This window comes from Amblyomma mixtum, chromosome 2 (genome assembly GCF_055824585.1).
Source record: "Amblyomma mixtum isolate Tamu chromosome 2, ASM5582458v1, whole genome shotgun sequence".
NCBI lineage: Eukaryota > Metazoa > Arthropoda > Arachnida > Ixodida > Ixodidae > Amblyomma > Amblyomma mixtum.
The window spans coordinates 200,847,523-200,864,713 of NC_143013.1; the positions used below are offsets into that span (position 1 = coordinate 200,847,523).

The following is a 17,191-nucleotide window of genomic DNA, read 5'->3' on the forward strand; positions in this document are numbered from 1 at the left end:
CATGTGCGGTTTTTATTGTCTTTGGTGACTGCGGTCTCTATTCTGATTGCAGTGTTTTACAGTGAGCTCTTTGACGCCAGTTTCGCGGCGTCACCGTCGCCGTTGTCCGTTCGGCGTTCATTGTGTTCATTGGCGTTGGGATGGCCTCTAGGGGGCCCGAATGAGCGGACGCGTTTATTATCGGCTCCGTCAATTTCTGGTTCCTGTGCCCAGCTAAGTCCTTTCTAGGACCCACCAAGGCCCTCAACGGATCCTGGAAGGTTCACGGACCCCAACTGCTACCATCTTTTGGATGTGCCCAATGACCTCGGTGAGCTACCTGGTGAAATGTCTCTGGCAGCCACGCCGCTGCGCTAAGCCTCGCCTCGTCGAGGCGAGCCTCGCCGGCGAGCCGCGTTACTTCCTACCCAACAGGCATGGAGGAGCCCGTGGATGGAGGGACCTCTAACCCGTCGGATTGCCACCCTGGTGAGTGGAAAACTGTGCTCCATGCATACCGTAATCGGACCATGGATTCCAATTCGCCCCCCAAACACCCGGCATCGGCCTCCGTTGAACCAAAGCCAAGCCCCACCAACGCCGACGCGCCACCGGACGCTGCGTCTGGGAACTCCCTAAACGCGTTCGAGGAGACGTCGCATCTTCTACGCATGACGCGCGCCGTCGTCCATAGAAGTAAGCAACTCGCCGCACTGCTGGCGGGAACCATCAGAGTCGTCTTTCGCCCGCGAGGCGGCCTCTCCCTGGAGAAGATCCCGGCTCTCAGTATCCTGCAGGCACTTCACTCGACGCTCAGCTGTTCAGTGATTGCCGAGTTGCACATAAGAATCCACCCAACCAACAACACCTTCGACGGTAGCGGAGGCAACAGCTCTGGCATTGGTCAAAATTCAACAAATTACTTTAGATGGACAACAATACCCGGTAGCCGCGTACATCGCGGCCCCTCCAGCAGCAGTCAAGGGCGTCATTTTCCGGGCCTACTGGAATGAAATACCAGAGCAAATCCTGACTGACTTACAGTACAGAAACCCGGACGCTAACATTATAGCGGCCCGACGCATGGGAAAAACAGCGTCCATCTTAATAACTTTTGCCTCAGGTCCCGTGCCTCACACAATTAAATATATTTGTGTGGTACACCGCTGCACCAAATGCAAGAGTAGCCCCGACGCCTGCACTAACTTCAGGAAACCTGGACACAGGTACGACGTGTGCCCTCTCCCGAAGGCTGGACTCTGCCCGCGGTGTGGCGAGAAGCACACCCCTCAAGAGACCCCATGCACGCCAAGCTGCATTCTGTGTGGTGGTCCCACCTTACCGGCACAGGCTCGTGCAAAGCCAGGACCCCTCCACCTCCTAGACAGGCCGCGCCGAAACCCAAACAACCAGTGCCCACGCCAAAGACTTTCCACCGCTAATGCCTCATCAAGATCGCCAGCGAGCCTGGACCAAACCCACCGGTACACCCCAAACCTCACAGCGGGAGGAAGAGATAGCTTTGCTACGGGAAGAGGTAAGGCATCTTAGGGCAGCCATTAATTCTATCCCTCCTACCGTTTCTCCACCCCCTCCTTCACCAACACCCCAACCCTCTTCAACAACACCCCAACCCTCCACACCCCCTCCACAAAAGAAACGCAGACCAGACGACATTCGAGACATGGATTCTAAATTAAATAACTTTGCCCAGCAGCTCGAAGCCAGTATTCTGGCTCAGACTCAAAATTACATTCAAGCCGCCGTCATAAAGCTTACAGAAACGATTATCAGTCAAGTAACCACTGCCATTTTACAACAAATTCCACAAATAATTGCTGGAATGTCTTCACATATCCCAGCTAGCAACCCCATGGCTGCTCCCATACTTCGCCCCCCCTCCCCCCCCCCCCTCCAGCATGGCGCAGTTGACGGGCAATAATCTCCAATTAAGCATTCTACAATGGAACTGCAAGGGGTTTCGTCGGAAACGAGAACCCCTGCAGCAGCTCCTCTCTGCTTCCTCCACACCACCTGATATAGTAGCACTTTAGGATGCTGGCACAAATTTATCGCTGCCAGGATACGCTCTGGTACCCTCTGACACCACTCCAAGCCCCAGTGTTACCACGTATCTCCGACATTTTGTGCCATACACTTGTCATGTACTAACTTCGCCGGTAGCTCACACATTCCTAGAATTAATCCCCTCCACTCACAGATCTCAACCCCTCTTCATCCTCAACTGTTACCTCCTTCCGCGGCAGCCGGTGTCAGATTTAATCTCTCTCATTAAAGCCGCCTCCAACGCTGCAAAAAAGGACCCCCTAATTATATTAGGTGACTTCAACTGCGCACATGTAGACTGGGGGTACACACGCACTAGCAAGAGAGGAGCGGAATTGCGCAACACCCTTCAGATGCACGGCCTGTCCATATATAATGATCTGAGCACACCTACATGAATCGGCAATAGTGTCACTGCCGACACTAGCCCAGATCTTACTTTTGGTCGCAACCTTCCCAAACCAATCTGGACGAACTCAAATGAGGCCCTGGGCAGTGATCATTACATCATAACTATACAGCTTGACTTCGCCAAAAAAGCTAAAAACTACCGTGTCCGGATTACCAGCTGGGATAATCTTCGAAAGCACAGAGAGGCCAAAACATTAGAATCCCCCTTTAACCTCCACACATGGATGACAGAGCTGAAACAGGTTGTCCAGGCATTCACGCAAACGTTAGACGCCACCTCTGAGACTCCCGTTGTAGATAGTCGCTTAGCGCACCTAATCCAAGCTCAAAGTAGTATCCTCACATGCTGGAAAACCCAGAAACAGAATCGGAAACTTAAGCTAAAATTAGCGCAACTATAAAAACAAATAGAAGAGCTCAGTGCCGCACTCAGTAAATCTAACTGGCACCAATTATGTGACGGATTAGGAGGTAATCTCTCCTCCACCAGGGCCTAGCATCTTCTACGACATATGATAGACCCCACTGAAGCTAAAAAGCAAACTCGGCTTCCACTCAAGACTTACCCCTCAATATCGACAAAATCATCAAGCACTGTTACGCCAACTCCAATCAACATATACCACTGTGGGCCACGCTGTATCATATCCCGACTATGTAGGCTCCGATCAACCCTCCCTCGACGCCCCCATTATGGAGGTTGAAGTCAGAGCAGCCCTTATTAAGCTCCGAAACTCAACTCCTGGGGAGGACCAAATCACAAATGTCATGCTCAGAAATCTAGATGACCGTTCAATTTCCCTTCTAACCGACTACTTCAATGAGTGCTGGGAAATGGGGGCGCTACCTGCTGAATGGAAGCACGGGAAAATAATTTTCATTAATTCCTAAACCAAATAAGCCCATTAATGCCCAAAATCTCCGTCCCATTTCGCTGACTTCGTGCCTGGGCAAACTGTTTGAGCATGTCATTGTCACCCGTCTCACGCAACACATGGAATCCCATGGACTCTATCCCCATACTATGGTAGGATTTCGAGCCCATCTCTCGGCACAGGACGCCCTGCTGCAGATTTCACACGCTATCCTCAATGACATGTTACACAACACCAGAGCAATCCTGGCAGTCGGCCTCACCAAAGCATTCGACAAAGTTACGCATAGCGCCATCCTGCAAGGCATCCAAGAGCTGCAGTTGGGGCCTAAGACCTACAACTATATCCGGGCCTTCTTAAACGGCCGCACCGCCTCCCTGCATATAGATGATATACAGACCCCCTCCTTCACGCTTGGTAACATTGGTACCCCGCAAGGGGCGGTGTTATATCCCTTCCTCTTCAACCTCACCCTCATTCTCTTGGCGAAGGCTCTCAGCCGCATCCCGCGCTTAGGACACACACTTTACGCGGATGATATAACGGTTTGGACCACATACGGCTCGGATGGCGACAGAGAATCGACCCTTCAGGAAGCCGCCACAACTATAGCTACTCACGCGGCAAACATTGGGCTTGAATTCTCCCCCACAAAGTCAGCACTCCTCATAATCCGCCCGCGGCGCGTCCCTACCTCCTCCATCACGATTTACCTGCATGACACTCCCATACCGCAAACACCCACCTTCCGCATTCTTGGCCTATATTTACAGGACACGGGGAAAAACAACCTTTCCCTGAAAGCACTAAAACAGTCCACTTACTCCGTCATGTATCTTTTTAGAAGAGCTCCACATTCACGAGCCGGTCTAGACGAAGCAGACAATCTCAAGGTGCTGCATGCCTTTGTGCTTAGTCGCATTCTTTACGCCACTCCTTACCTGAACCTCTCATATGCGGATAAAGATAAGATCAATGCTCTAATCCACATGGCTACCAAAGCAGCGCTAAACCTACCATAGAGCACTAGCACGGACAGGCTCTTAAAATTAGGAATGCACAACACTATACAAGAACTTATAGATGCACATCGCTACACACAGTACCTTCGTGTGGCTGGCACGGAAACCGGACGATATATACTGGATTCTCTAGGAATTCGCATACCCGCACACACTACAGACTTCATCTCTCTCCCTCGCGCCATACACACCGCGCTTATCCTCAAACCCCTTCCTAAGAATGTCCACCCTGAATACCATCAATCCCGCCGAGTCGAGCGAGCCAAAGCTCTCCATAAAGAATATGGCACTTCAGAGGACGTGCGCTGGGTGGATGCCGCGTGTGGTGCAGACCTTTCAGTAGCTGTGGCTTACCATCCAGCAGCCTCCCCACTTACCCATTTAATAGACCCCCCTTGTACCCCGGAAGAAGCAGAGGAAGCAGCTATAGCAATAGCCATTGCCGAAACCAATGCGGCTTATATAGTTAGCGATTCAAACAGCCATTCTTAACTTAGCCCGCGGACGCGTCGATCCCCCCGCGTGGCAAATATTGAGAATGTGCACCCTAAATTTCGATAGGCGTATTGAACTCGTGTGGGTGCCGGCTCACTCTGGCAATCCTGGAAATGAGGCCGCCGATAACATGGCCCGAGGACTTATTTGCCGGGCAAATGGCGACCCCAGCCGGGATTTCTCGAGGGAGCGGGCACACACGTTCTCAGAACTGACTCAACAAGCACGCCTTGCCCGTCGACTCTATCCCCCTCCCCACCCCCGCCTATCCCACTCGCAACAAATCCTCTGGAGGCGACTCCAGACCCGAACTCTTCCTACCCCTCAGCTTCTATCCTACTTCCGCCATGTTTCCCCAGAGTGCACTCTCTGTGGAGAATCGCACGCCACCCTGGTCCACATCATCTTCGACTGCCCTGCCGATCCTCCCCCGTAGGGACAGGCCGCCATCGGTACATGGGAGGAATGAGAGGCCCTCCTTGCGTCGCAGGACCCGGACACGCAACTTCGCTGTATGAACCGGGGTGCCAGTGCCATGGCCCTACGTGGCCTGGACACATGCGCGTAATGTGAGGGCTGTGCGGTGGCCCTGAGACTTTGCATGGTCCCAACTCGCTTGCGTAATAAAGTTTGCCATCCATACATCCATACATCATTGGCGTTTGCGTTCACGTTTACACTCCGATCATTTTAAGGAAAGGAAGTGCTCATAACTGACACCCTGGGTCGGTGGACGCCTGAATCGCGCTTTTGTGTTGCTGCGGCTGCAAGATCCGTTGGCTAGCAAACGTCGCGGTGGACACCCGAACCGCACCGTACAGGAAGGGAGGCAGTGGGAGTGAAAGAAGAAAGACAGAGTGGCTGTAGTGAAGAAAATGAAAATTCTATTTGAGGAAAGGAAATTACGCCATAACTGTCTGGCATATCTCTCGGTGGACACCCTTCATCCGTTTTCAGAGTAAGGGAGGAAGTGGGAGTGAAAGAAGGAACAGCAAGAGGGCCCGTAGTGAAGAAAATGAATTAGAGGAAAGGAAATTACGGATGAGGTTGCGCCGCTGCGCGGAGGAGAGGCCACAGTTGGCACGATTCCAGTGCAAGGACGGACACCGCGAGCATGGACGGACACCGTGAGCATGGACGGACACCGCGAGCATGGACGGACACCGCGAGCATGAGCCATTAAAGGCTTTCGCCTTAAAAATAAATCGGGGGGATAAATCGGCCCACGTCGAGGTGCTGTTGCGACGTCTGCCGCCAGTAATACTACTTATCGTACAGTCCTGTCCCGTCTACCTGCTGGTAAGCTGGTTTTCAACTCCGTTTTTCTGCATGCCGACCTTGCTGGCCGTCCCTATCGTGCCAATGACTTTAAAGATGCCTTACGCGGTGTCGTAAATTTAAGTAAAGTCAGTTCCGTCGGACAGTTCCAGAGGTCACACGTGCGGACGGTAACTTGCAAGACAGCGTTAGCCAAAGCTAAAAACCGTCGTTCTCCGGTCATTGACCCAGAACCGAAGACCGTCAAGCCGAAGCTTCTTTGCCTCCCAGAACACCTAGAAGACGTCTACATTCGTGACGCCCTTCGAGCTTGCGGAAAACTTACATCCATCACAGTGGAGCACTGGCGAGTTTCGGAAATGGTGGGGATGCGCACTTTCAATAGAGACATTGCACTGACTCTTGCTGATGGCGTCACTGTCAACGACGTACCTCATCTCTTGACAGTTTGTGGGCTATAGAGCCTGGTTTTAATTCCAGGCAGGCCTCCCTTGTGTCTCCGTTGTCACAAGGTTGGGCATTACGCCGTCACTCTCGTACTCCCCGGTGTGATGATTGTCGCCGATTTGGCCATACTTCAGAGGAGTGCGTTGTGTCGTATGCCGATAGGTTCCGCAGTGGCACCCCTGCCATGGACGACACTCTGTAGAATCATTTGATGGACGCAACAGAAGTTTTGGATGCTGCTGGGGACATGTCAGCCGTTACACCCGCTGAATCACCTACTCATCGCCTCGTGTCTGATGCTGGTCCTGATCTGCAGCGTGAGCCTCCCACGGCGGGGCAACTGTTTGCAGATGTGGATCGCCACTGCCTGGCTAAGTATACACACCGGAAACGCACTGAGTCAGTGATGAAGCTCTTAGTGCGCGTTCCTGCCCTGTGCGTGAGGCGGAGAAAAAAAAGGGTGGTGGTGTGGCTGCGGCGCCAAGAACCTGCGCTGATGGGACTCCTGATGCCACTGTTGGGTGTGCCGTACAGGTGGCTGATTGCCAGCCTGTCAGCTCACTCCCTGACGGCAAATGTGGGGCGGATGTGCCAAGTTCAACTTTGTCCTCGAAGCGGGGCGTTTCGCCGAGTTCTGCCTCCTCTCAGGAGGACGCCTCCCCTGCATCCAAGCACAAGTGCCGCCATTTAAAGTCAAAGACCAAGAAATTTCCTCGGCGTTCCAGATCGAGGAAAAAGGGCGCCAGCTCTAGAGAGGCCTCACTCTCCGGACTGGCGCCCGACATCGCGGATGGTTGGCTTATGTGCGCGTTGGTCACCATGGCGAAAGTCCAGCAGATGATCGTCGCCGCGCTCTACATCTGTGGGCTCCGGCTAGGCAGAAACAGGCAGAGTTGCGCCGATTGTTTACGATCACTCGGCTAGACGTTGTTGCCATCCACGAGTCTAAAATCGGAAGTGAATTGGAGAGAGAGTGGCCCTGCGGTCTTTCTTAACAGATTACGATGTCTGTGTGTAGCACTCGGTAGGCCTTTCGGCAGGCTGCATTCTGTTCTTCAAAAAGAGTCTATCTGTTTCTGACTTTATGAACCAGGTTGACACGGAAGGGCGCGTTATGTGTTGTGATTTTCGGCTGCATGGCGAATCGTGGAGCTTCATCAACGTGTATGCTTCGAATAATCGGGAGCAGTGAGCAGTTTTCTTTAAGGGTATGGCAGCTTATTTAGACTGTGACCGGTATGTCGTACTCATACTCATGGGTGATTTTAACTGCGTGTGCGACCCACGTGACCACAGTGGTCCAAATGAAAACGCTGATAAGAGCGCTGGAATTTTATCGGCTATCACAGAAAACGTAGGAATAATTGATGCCGGATTGTCATCCGCCTTTACATTTATTAGAGGAGCCTTGCATTCACGCCTAGATCGAATTCCCGTTTCCGCAGATCTCTTTAAAAGGAGTATTTCGTGTGAAGTCAGGCCTGTTTCTTTCTCTGATCATGCCATGGTCATTTCGTGGATTGGAGGATGTGCCCGTCCTAAATTATAGCCACAGTGGTCACTGTGGAAGCTTAACTCTTCGTTGCTAAATGAGGAAGTTCAAGCAGCGAGTAAGGACAGCTTTGGAATCTTGCCTGACCATGAGAGTCTCATTATTTGCAGCTTGGGAGATGTTTAAGGAAGAAGTTCGTGGCGTAGCTGTCGAGATCGGCTCCATGAGGTCTTACTTTAAGCATGGTCAGGAGAAACGGCTGCTTTAAAGCCTTTGTAATTTGCACCAACTTGAATGCGAGCCTCCAGGGTTGCACACAGAAGAAAGCGCAACTGTAAAGTGTCACCTTCAAATGCTCGATGCCAAACGTTTTCGAGCGGCCCGTGTACGGTCCCTCAGTAATCGTGTTTTGCACTGTGAGCAGCCAACTAGACAGACTTTGCTTGATGAGCGTCGGCACGTAAGTGCCAAGTGCGTCTCTGAGCTCTACTTTGGTTGCGCCTGGTCACAAGTACAGATGAAATAGTAACCGAGTTTTCAATATACTACACCTCGATTTTTGCTGCCGCTCAAACACTGCTGACGATGCTAATGCAGCGCGCTGGGTGACTACGGTTTCGCCGCTGTCTGAGGATGAGTAGGTGATAATAAGTGGTCCTATAAGCTTGGGTGATTTGGAAGATGAAATTGATCGATTACCGCTTTCGAAAACACCAGGGCCTGACGGCCTCTCAGGGAATTTTATAACCCCTTTGAATCTGTGTTATCCCCTGTCCTGCTCCAAATTTTTGAGCAGAGTATTGATGTTGGATTTTTGCCAAAGTCATTTACCAAAAGTCATATTGTCTTGAGACCGAAAACTGACAATAAGGAAAAACTACTATCTGTAGACGGCTACACACCTATCACGCTTTCTAATGTTGATTACAATATCCTCGCTAAGGTCCTCTCAAATTGGCTACAGCTTGCATTGGCTACTTTGATTGGACCTTATCACACATGTGACTTGAGGGGTCGGTCCATACAATCTAATTCACATATAGCGCGCACAGTGTTGCAGTGACGCTCATGAACAATTAGTACTGATGCAAATTCACCTTGCAAAGGCGTTCGATCAGGTGTCCCATTCCTTCCTTTTTTATCTTCTAAATCGCGTCAATTTTGGTTCAGTCCTTTCCACTGGGATACGCCTTTGTTACAAAAACTGTTCAATGTGCTTAATTGTTAATGGCTCTCTCTCAAAACCAGTTCAAATTCAGTCCTTTGTGATACAGGGCTGCCCGCTTTCTCCACTGCTGTTCGCATTATACTTGGAGCCACTTTGGATAAGTGTTATAAACAGTGCAGCTGTCAGTGGAATTCTTATCATGGGTCACGAACTGAAGGTGTTAGCCTATGTGGATGACCTCGCGTTTTCCTGCTCTCATAAGCCAAGCATCGATGAGGTTATTCGTTTAACGGAAGACTTCGGTTCAGTGTCAGGAGCTTCGTTCTAAGAGTTGCGGTCTCTGGTTTAGTATGTGGGGAACGACACCTGCCGAATACGCTGGTGTACAATGGACACGTACGCCACCAAAGTACCTATGTGTTCCTTTGAGTGCCTATAAGCACAGTGCACATTACTAAGGTGCTAAGAATCTCTGGCTCCGGACAGGCCGCCATTGGAAACTGAACCTGGCAACGTTTAACGCAAGAACCTTATCAAGTGAGGCTAGCTTAGCAGTGCTATTGGAGGAATTAGCCGGAATTAAATGGGATGTCATAGGGCTTAGTGAGGTTAGCAGGACAGATGAGGCGTATACAGTACTAAAGGGCGGGCATGTACTGTGCTATCGTGGATTAGCAGATAGGCGAGAACCACGGTGTAAGAAATATTTCAGGTGATACAGCTCACCGCGCCGTCCACACGGCGCCCGGAGAGGAAATTCAGTACCCATTTCCCTCCCGCGCCACCAGATGGCGTTAGAGCCGAGGGGGCTTGGCGCCTTGCACTGTGTTCGTAGCGTGCTGCTTTTGCGCTTGCTTTTCACGTTTGTGTCTTGCTTTGTTAGTGATGATTTCACTTGTGTGGCGGTGTTTGGTTGCCAAGGATTATCTGCTTCATGCGTGTAGTCAAGTCGTCTCTTTGAAGGCAAAAGAAATGGGGAAAAAGTGCTTTGTGTTAACCCGTGTTTTATCGTCACACTATGACACGCTATACGTTGCAGACACTAAGCATGAAGGCAAATTGAGGGTTTGTCCTAAACTCTCATACTCACATCTACACCCAACAAATACTGAAAAGATGCGGGTGAAACTAGCAACACTGCTGTTCAGCCTCAGCGTTGCCAATGGGCTATAGTTCTATTCCAAAAGAGGTACGCCAGGTCTAGATAGTGTCAAGGGCACTCTTGATTTTACTGTGAAAATGAGCAATTTATTCGATGCATTGAATCGGAAACATCAAAAGGAAGGGTTAAAACTGCACAGTCAAGATTTTATTGTTCTGGAATCTTTTCTGAACTGGCTCAATGAATGGGAAAAAGACGTGAAGGCAGAGATGTTCTGTCAAATTCAACTGCCGAGGGCTTAAGAGTGACTATTCTCTCAAGCATGCAACTTTCCAAGTACCTGTTGGAGAAATGCAATTTCAAGTATGTTTTAACTGCGAAGTTTAACCAAGATGTGCTCGAAAAATTATTCGGTATTATCCGCCAAGCAGGTGGGCAAAATGAGCACCCGTGTCTACCAACTTTCTTGCAGCTGTACAGCATGCTTTCTGTGTGCAGCTAGTTGAAACCTCCAAGATATGGTAACTGCCAGGTACCATCTTTGTCAAAATTAACCAGGCTGCATGGTTTGCTTCTAGCTCGTACAGTGGAACCCCTACAGCTTCCCTGAAGCTCAAATAGCAGTTAGAGGGAAGGACTGGGGGTCTTTTTACCTTCCAACAACTTTTGGTCTTTAGGAAAGCCACAAGGGCTCAACTATACAAGCTAGAAGCAAACCATGAAGCCTGGTTACTTTTACATGACAATGAAGACGGTACATGACAATGAAGACTCGCGTCTGATAAACCTGTCCGACATGATTCTAGCCTTCAAAGAACCTTACGAGCCACGTATCAATGAGCTGAAGGCCAAACTTGATGGTCTTGTAGAGAGAGAATGAATGTGAGGACATTATTCACAACGAACCCGACTCAGGTAGTGTAACCGATTGTATAATTTATTATGTGACCGGGTTTCTATGCAGGAAACTGCCGAAATGCACCGATTGCTCAGCGTGCAAAACTGGGCTAACGGCATCTGCAAACGTGACCAGGCCTGAAGCAGCCTTAGTTTTGCAGAAAACACGAGGCGGGCTGCTAAATGCAAATGTTGCCATATTTTCTCTCTTAAACGAAATAGAAAAACAGTCTCAGAAACATGCTTCTGATAAGAATGTCTACGACATAACTGTCGACTACATTCTAGACAATCATAAGATGTCATTTCCATGCGGTGAGCATAAAGTCGACAATGCGTAAGTATTGCAAGCAGCTGAAATAGAATGTTTAAAACAAAACACAAAAGCTGCGCAAGCTATCGAAGCTAGTTTAAAACTGTTTTATCCTCGTTGAAATTTTGAAGTACTCTCTTTTCGTTGCATTGTCACAGAGTAAAGTATCGCCCACGGGGCCTGTTTGTTGTCATAACTGCGTAATGAATTGGTGCATTTCATTGCTTGTGTTTTCAGAGAATAAATTGAAGTGCGTTCTATATGCCTTTGAAATTCTTGCAGCTGCTTCCCTCTTTTTAACCCGAGCTCTACAAACACCTACCTGCAGTGAAAAGCCGTTTGTGTGCCACGAGAAAAAAATATACACACATACTACTTGTCAGTACTTTTGTGGGCGTCAGTATTGTATCCGATACCTGTGGTTCTAAATTCCGTAGGAATGATGACCTGTTACCGAACTATGTACACCAGTGTCTAGCTGTTCCATACACACATGGAAAGCAAAAGTGGCGATCGAAATAGCGGACGTTGGTAGACATGGCTAGCTGTGATATAATTGTTGCAGCTCCATTGTGCTTTTTTATCTACACAATAACAGGCCATGTTAGGCGTTCGTTGCCTGAGGAAAAGCGGACCACACGCCAAAAATTATCGCCGTTTCAGATGCCATCGCATCTTTAAAGTAACATCAGGTCATAACCTGGAAATCTAGCTGGCCAGTTTCGCTGAAAAGTGCCATTAAAATCAAGTAAGCTAATTTCGCACAAGTGACGCACCACCGACAACGCTAGAATTGCTGATAGCACGCGTCAATATTTCTTACACCGTGGCACGCGTCACGGCGCACGTTTGAAAGCCTCCTGTACAGTAGCGCCATCTCACGGTGAAGCGTCGAAGTTGGTACGAAATTTCCGCGGCCGCGGAGGCGCTGTTACTACACCTGAAATATTTCTTACACCGTGGCTCGGACATCGTCCAGGAATGGAGCGTCGCGTATAGCCCCTCGCGTATGCGCTGCAGCTTTCACGCTTCTGTCTGTACATTACACGCGGACGTGCCGTCGTCGTCTCTATACCGCTCCGCGAACCGCCCGCTGTTGGCGAGAACTAGGTGTGGGATTCCTCATTAATCAGGATATAGCTGGCAACATCGAGGAGTTTTACAGTATTAACGAGAGAGTGGCAGCTATCGTAATTAGGCTTAATAAGAGGTACAAGCTGAAGGTGGTGCAGGCCTACGCGCCTACATCAAGCCATGATGACCAGATATATAGTTGAAAGCTTCTATGAGGATGTGGAATCGGCAATGACCAAAGTAAAATCGCAGTACACTGTACTGATGGGCGACTTTAATGCAAAGGTAGGTAAAAAGCAGGCTGGAGACAAGGCGGTAGGTGACTATGGCATTGGTTCTAGGAACAGTAGGGGAGAGTTATTAGTAGAGTTCGCAGATAGAAATAATTTACGGATTATGAATACCTTCTTCCGGAAACGAGCAAACAGGAAGTGGACGTGGAAGAGCCCCAATGGTCAGACTAAAAATGAAATAAACTTCATACTGTGTGCACACCCTGGCATCGTAGAGGATGTGGAGGCCCTCGGTAAGGTCCGTTGTAGCGACCACAGAATGGTAAGGTCTCGTGTTAGCTTAGATTTGAAGAGGGAACGGAGGAAACTGGTGAAGAGAAAGGCTATTAACGAATTAGCATTAAGAGGGAAGGTAGAGGAATTCAGAATGCCGCTGCAAAACAGATTTTCCGCTTTAACTGAAGAAGACGACCGTAGTGTTGAAACAATGAATGATAATCTTACAGCTATCGTTACAGTGTGCGCCGCAGAAGTAGGTGGGAGGATTGTTCGACAGGATACCAGCAAGCTATCTCAGTAGACTAAAGATCTGATTAAGAAACGTCAAAGCATGAGGACGTCTAACTCCACGGACAGGATAGAACTAGCAGAGCTATCGAAGTTAATAAATAAGCGCAAGGTAGCGGACATAAGAAAGTTTAACATGGAGAAAATCGAGCATGCTCTAAGGAGCGGAGGAAGCCTAAAATCAGTGAGGAGAAAACTGGGCATAGGTAAAAACCAGATGTATGCGCTAAAAGACAAACAGGGCAATGTCATCATCAATATGGATAAGATAGTTGAATTAGCCGAAGAGTTCTACAAAAATCTATACAGTAGCGAATCTAATCATCAAGTTACTGAGGGAGGCAGTCGAGCACAGCAATGGGACATCCTGCCAGTAACGAAGGAGGAAGTAAAGAAAGCCTTAGGAGCAATGCAAAGAAGGAAAGCAGGTGGTGAGGATCAAGTAACAGCAGATTTGTTGAAGGAAGGAGGAGAGATTGTGCTACAAAAACTAGCCACCCTGTATACGCAATGCCTTGTGACCTCGAGAGTACCAGTACCTTGGAAGAACGCTAACATTATCTTAATTCATAAGAAAGGAGACGTCAAGGACTTGAAGAATTACAGACCAATCAGCTTATTGTCCGTTGCCTACAAGGTATTTACTAAGGCAATCGCTAATAGAGTCAGGACAACCTTGGACTTTAGTCAACCAAATGATCAGGCAGGCTTTCGTAAAGGATACTCGACAATAGATCACATTCACACTATCAATCAGGTGATAGAGAAATGCGCAGAATATAACCAACCCCTATATATAGCCTTCATTGATTACGAGAAAGCATTTGACTCAGTGGAAACCTCAGCTGTCATGCAGGCATTGCGGAATCAGGGTGTAGAAGAGTGCTATGTGAAAATATTGGAAGATATCTATAATGATTGCACAGCTACTATAGTTCTCCATAAAGTCAGCAATAAAATTCCAATACGGAAAGGTGTCAGGCAGGGAGACACAATCTCGCCAATGCTCTTCACTGCCTGCTTACAGGAGGTATTCCGGGGACTGGAATGGGAACAGTTGGGGATAAGAGTTAATGGAGAATACCTGAGTAATTTACGATTCGATGATGACATTGCCTTGCTAACCACTCAGGACAAGAACTGCAAAGCATGATCAATTAGTTAGACAGGCAGAGCAGAACGGTGGGGCTAAGAATTAACATGCAGAAAACCAAAGTAATGTTCAACAGCCTAGCAAGGGAACAGCAGTTCGCCATTGGTAGCGAGGTACTGGAAGTGGTAAGAGAATATGTCTACTTAGGGCAGGTAGTGACCGCAGACCCGGATCATGAGAGGGAAATAACTAGAAGAATAAGAATGGGGTGGAGCGCATATGGCAGGTTCTCTCAGATCATGAATGGTAGCTTACCAATATCCCTGAAGAGAAAAGTATACAACAGCTGTATCCTACCGGTACTCACCTATGGGGCAGAAACGTGGAGGCTAACAAAGAGGGTTCAGCTTAAGTTAAGAACAACGCAGCGAGCTATGGAAAGGAAAATGATAGGTGTAACGTTAAGAGATCGAAAGCGGGCGGAGTGGGTGAGGGAACAAACGCGGGTTAATGACATCTTAGTTGAAATCAAGAGGAAGAAATGGGCTTCGGCAGGGCATGTAATGCGAAGGCAAGATAACCGCTGGTCCTTAAGGGTAACGGAGTGGATTCCAAGAGAAAGCAAACGTAGCAGGGGATGGCAGAAAGTTAGGTGGGCGGATGAGATTAAGAAGTTTGCGGGGATACAGTGGTGGCAACTGACAAAGGACAGGGTTAATTGGAGAGACATGGGAGAGGCCTTTGCCCTGCAGTGGGTGTAGTCAGGCTGATGATGATGATGATGATGATGATGACATTACTGGAAAAACCGCGTGCCAACTATTCAGCGTTATGCTGAGACTTTTGTGCCCCATGGTCTCTCGAGTTTTGGCAGGGCGACCGCATGCAATCTGATGCTCATCACGAAAATTTATTATGTACTGCAAATTATTCATTGCACAAGACTTTATATCCAACGTTCGCGCAGAGGTTTCTCAACTTTTATGTGGGGTTCGTGTTTTGAATCAACGAGGCGTGATAATTTTTTCCGGCCTGTAAGCGCTGGTGGCCTCGGTTTATTCCACCTGCATGTTCGACAGGTGGTTTCTCGTTTCATGTTTTTCCGGGACTCTACACACCGAATGCTGCGGAAATTGCTGCAAGTAAATTTAGTTCATGCTTTAAAGAGCGTCGTTGTGTCTTCTAATGCTTATGATCGTCCGTGTTTGAAGGGATTCATGCATGTGGTGTATTTGTCCGTTCGTTTCCTACTTGTACGTTTTTACCCGGAGTTCTTTTTCTCGGTGTCGAGGAAACGGTTGTACAAGGACATAATCTGTATGTTCTTTCCTTCGCCACTGTATCGCTCTGCGTATTTTGGTATGCCGAGACATGACCTTCTCAAGAGAGCAGGTAAAATTCCCATCTCGCCACGTACAAACACATTTTTCTTGAAGCTACACACTGAGACTTTACCAGTTAAAATATGGCTAGAGAAAAAGGGTATTTTCTTGTCTACGTTGGCTTGTCGCCATTGTGGTGCTCCTGAAACAATTGAGCATTGTTTCATCCATTGTAAAGATGCAATACTCTTCTGGGACATCATGCAACGGACATCGAAAAAAAGACCATTTGACGCGGCGATCTGTACGATTTCTCACTCCAATACGATTTGCTGATGAACTCTTAGATATGTTATCTTTAATTGGATTACAGAGCCTGTGGAAAAAACGCATGATTGACCGACATTGTGAATCAGTTGTTTCTGCTAAAGGCCATTTCTGTAGAATGATTGTACAGCTAAAACAATTGTATGTACAGACCGAGTATGAACCGGAGTGGTACTCACTCTTAGTGCTGTGTTGTTCATTACCTTTTTTCTAGTTCTTTGTTGCTTAGATGTGTCGTGTTATGTTGTATTCGCTACGTGCTCCGATTTGACTCTTTTTTCGTGCTTGTGTTTTGATGTGCCGTTGTTTGTAGATAGCTCATGTACAGTCTTTGTAAAAAGTAACCAGGCTGTATGGTTTGCTTCTAGCTCGTACGGTGGAGCCCTTACAGCTTCCCTGAAGCTGAAATGGTCGTTAAAGGCGAGGACTGGGGGTCTTATTACCTTCCAACAACTTTTGGTCTTTAGGAAAGCCACAAGGGCTCCACTATACAAGCTAGATGCAAACCATGCAGCCTGGTTACTTTTGACAAAGACGGTACATAAACATCGCATCATTGCAATAAATACCATGCTTAAGAAAAAAAAAAAGCGGCGATAGCATAGGGCTTTCGTGCACTGGCCAGTGACGCTGTTCTGTTCGCGTCGCCCCGGGTTCGAAACCCGGCCGCGGTAATCTTATTTATTTTGGCAAAGCTTCAGCGACGAGGCGGCTTTTGCAGCTTTGGCAGTAAAGTAGATTTCTCGCTCTGAAATGAATGGAGACAGGCAGACTCGCGAGATCTTTGGAGCATATGGGACGTCGGGGAGTCTGGTCAGCAGTTTTTCAGCATAGTTTTGTGGTCTTGTCGAAGATAGACGGCCAAATATTTAAGAAAAGCCGAATGTCATGAAAGCAGCAGCGTTTGTCTTCCGCTGCTGTCCTGCCCAGAAAAGTTGGAAACCGCGTTTTTGGGTTTGTCTATGCTTTTTCGTCTGCCTATACTCGTTCGGTGCGGCGATGTAGATGAAATTCCATGTTCTATTCACT

General features: G+C 48.4%; 1 pseudogene; it reads left to right on the forward strand.

The window, feature by feature from the left end:
- Window positions 1-509: 509 nt before the first annotated feature.
- On the forward strand, window positions 510-16,376 carry LOC149362220 (uncharacterized; annotated as a pseudogene).
- Window positions 16,377-17,191: the final 815 nt, after the last annotated feature.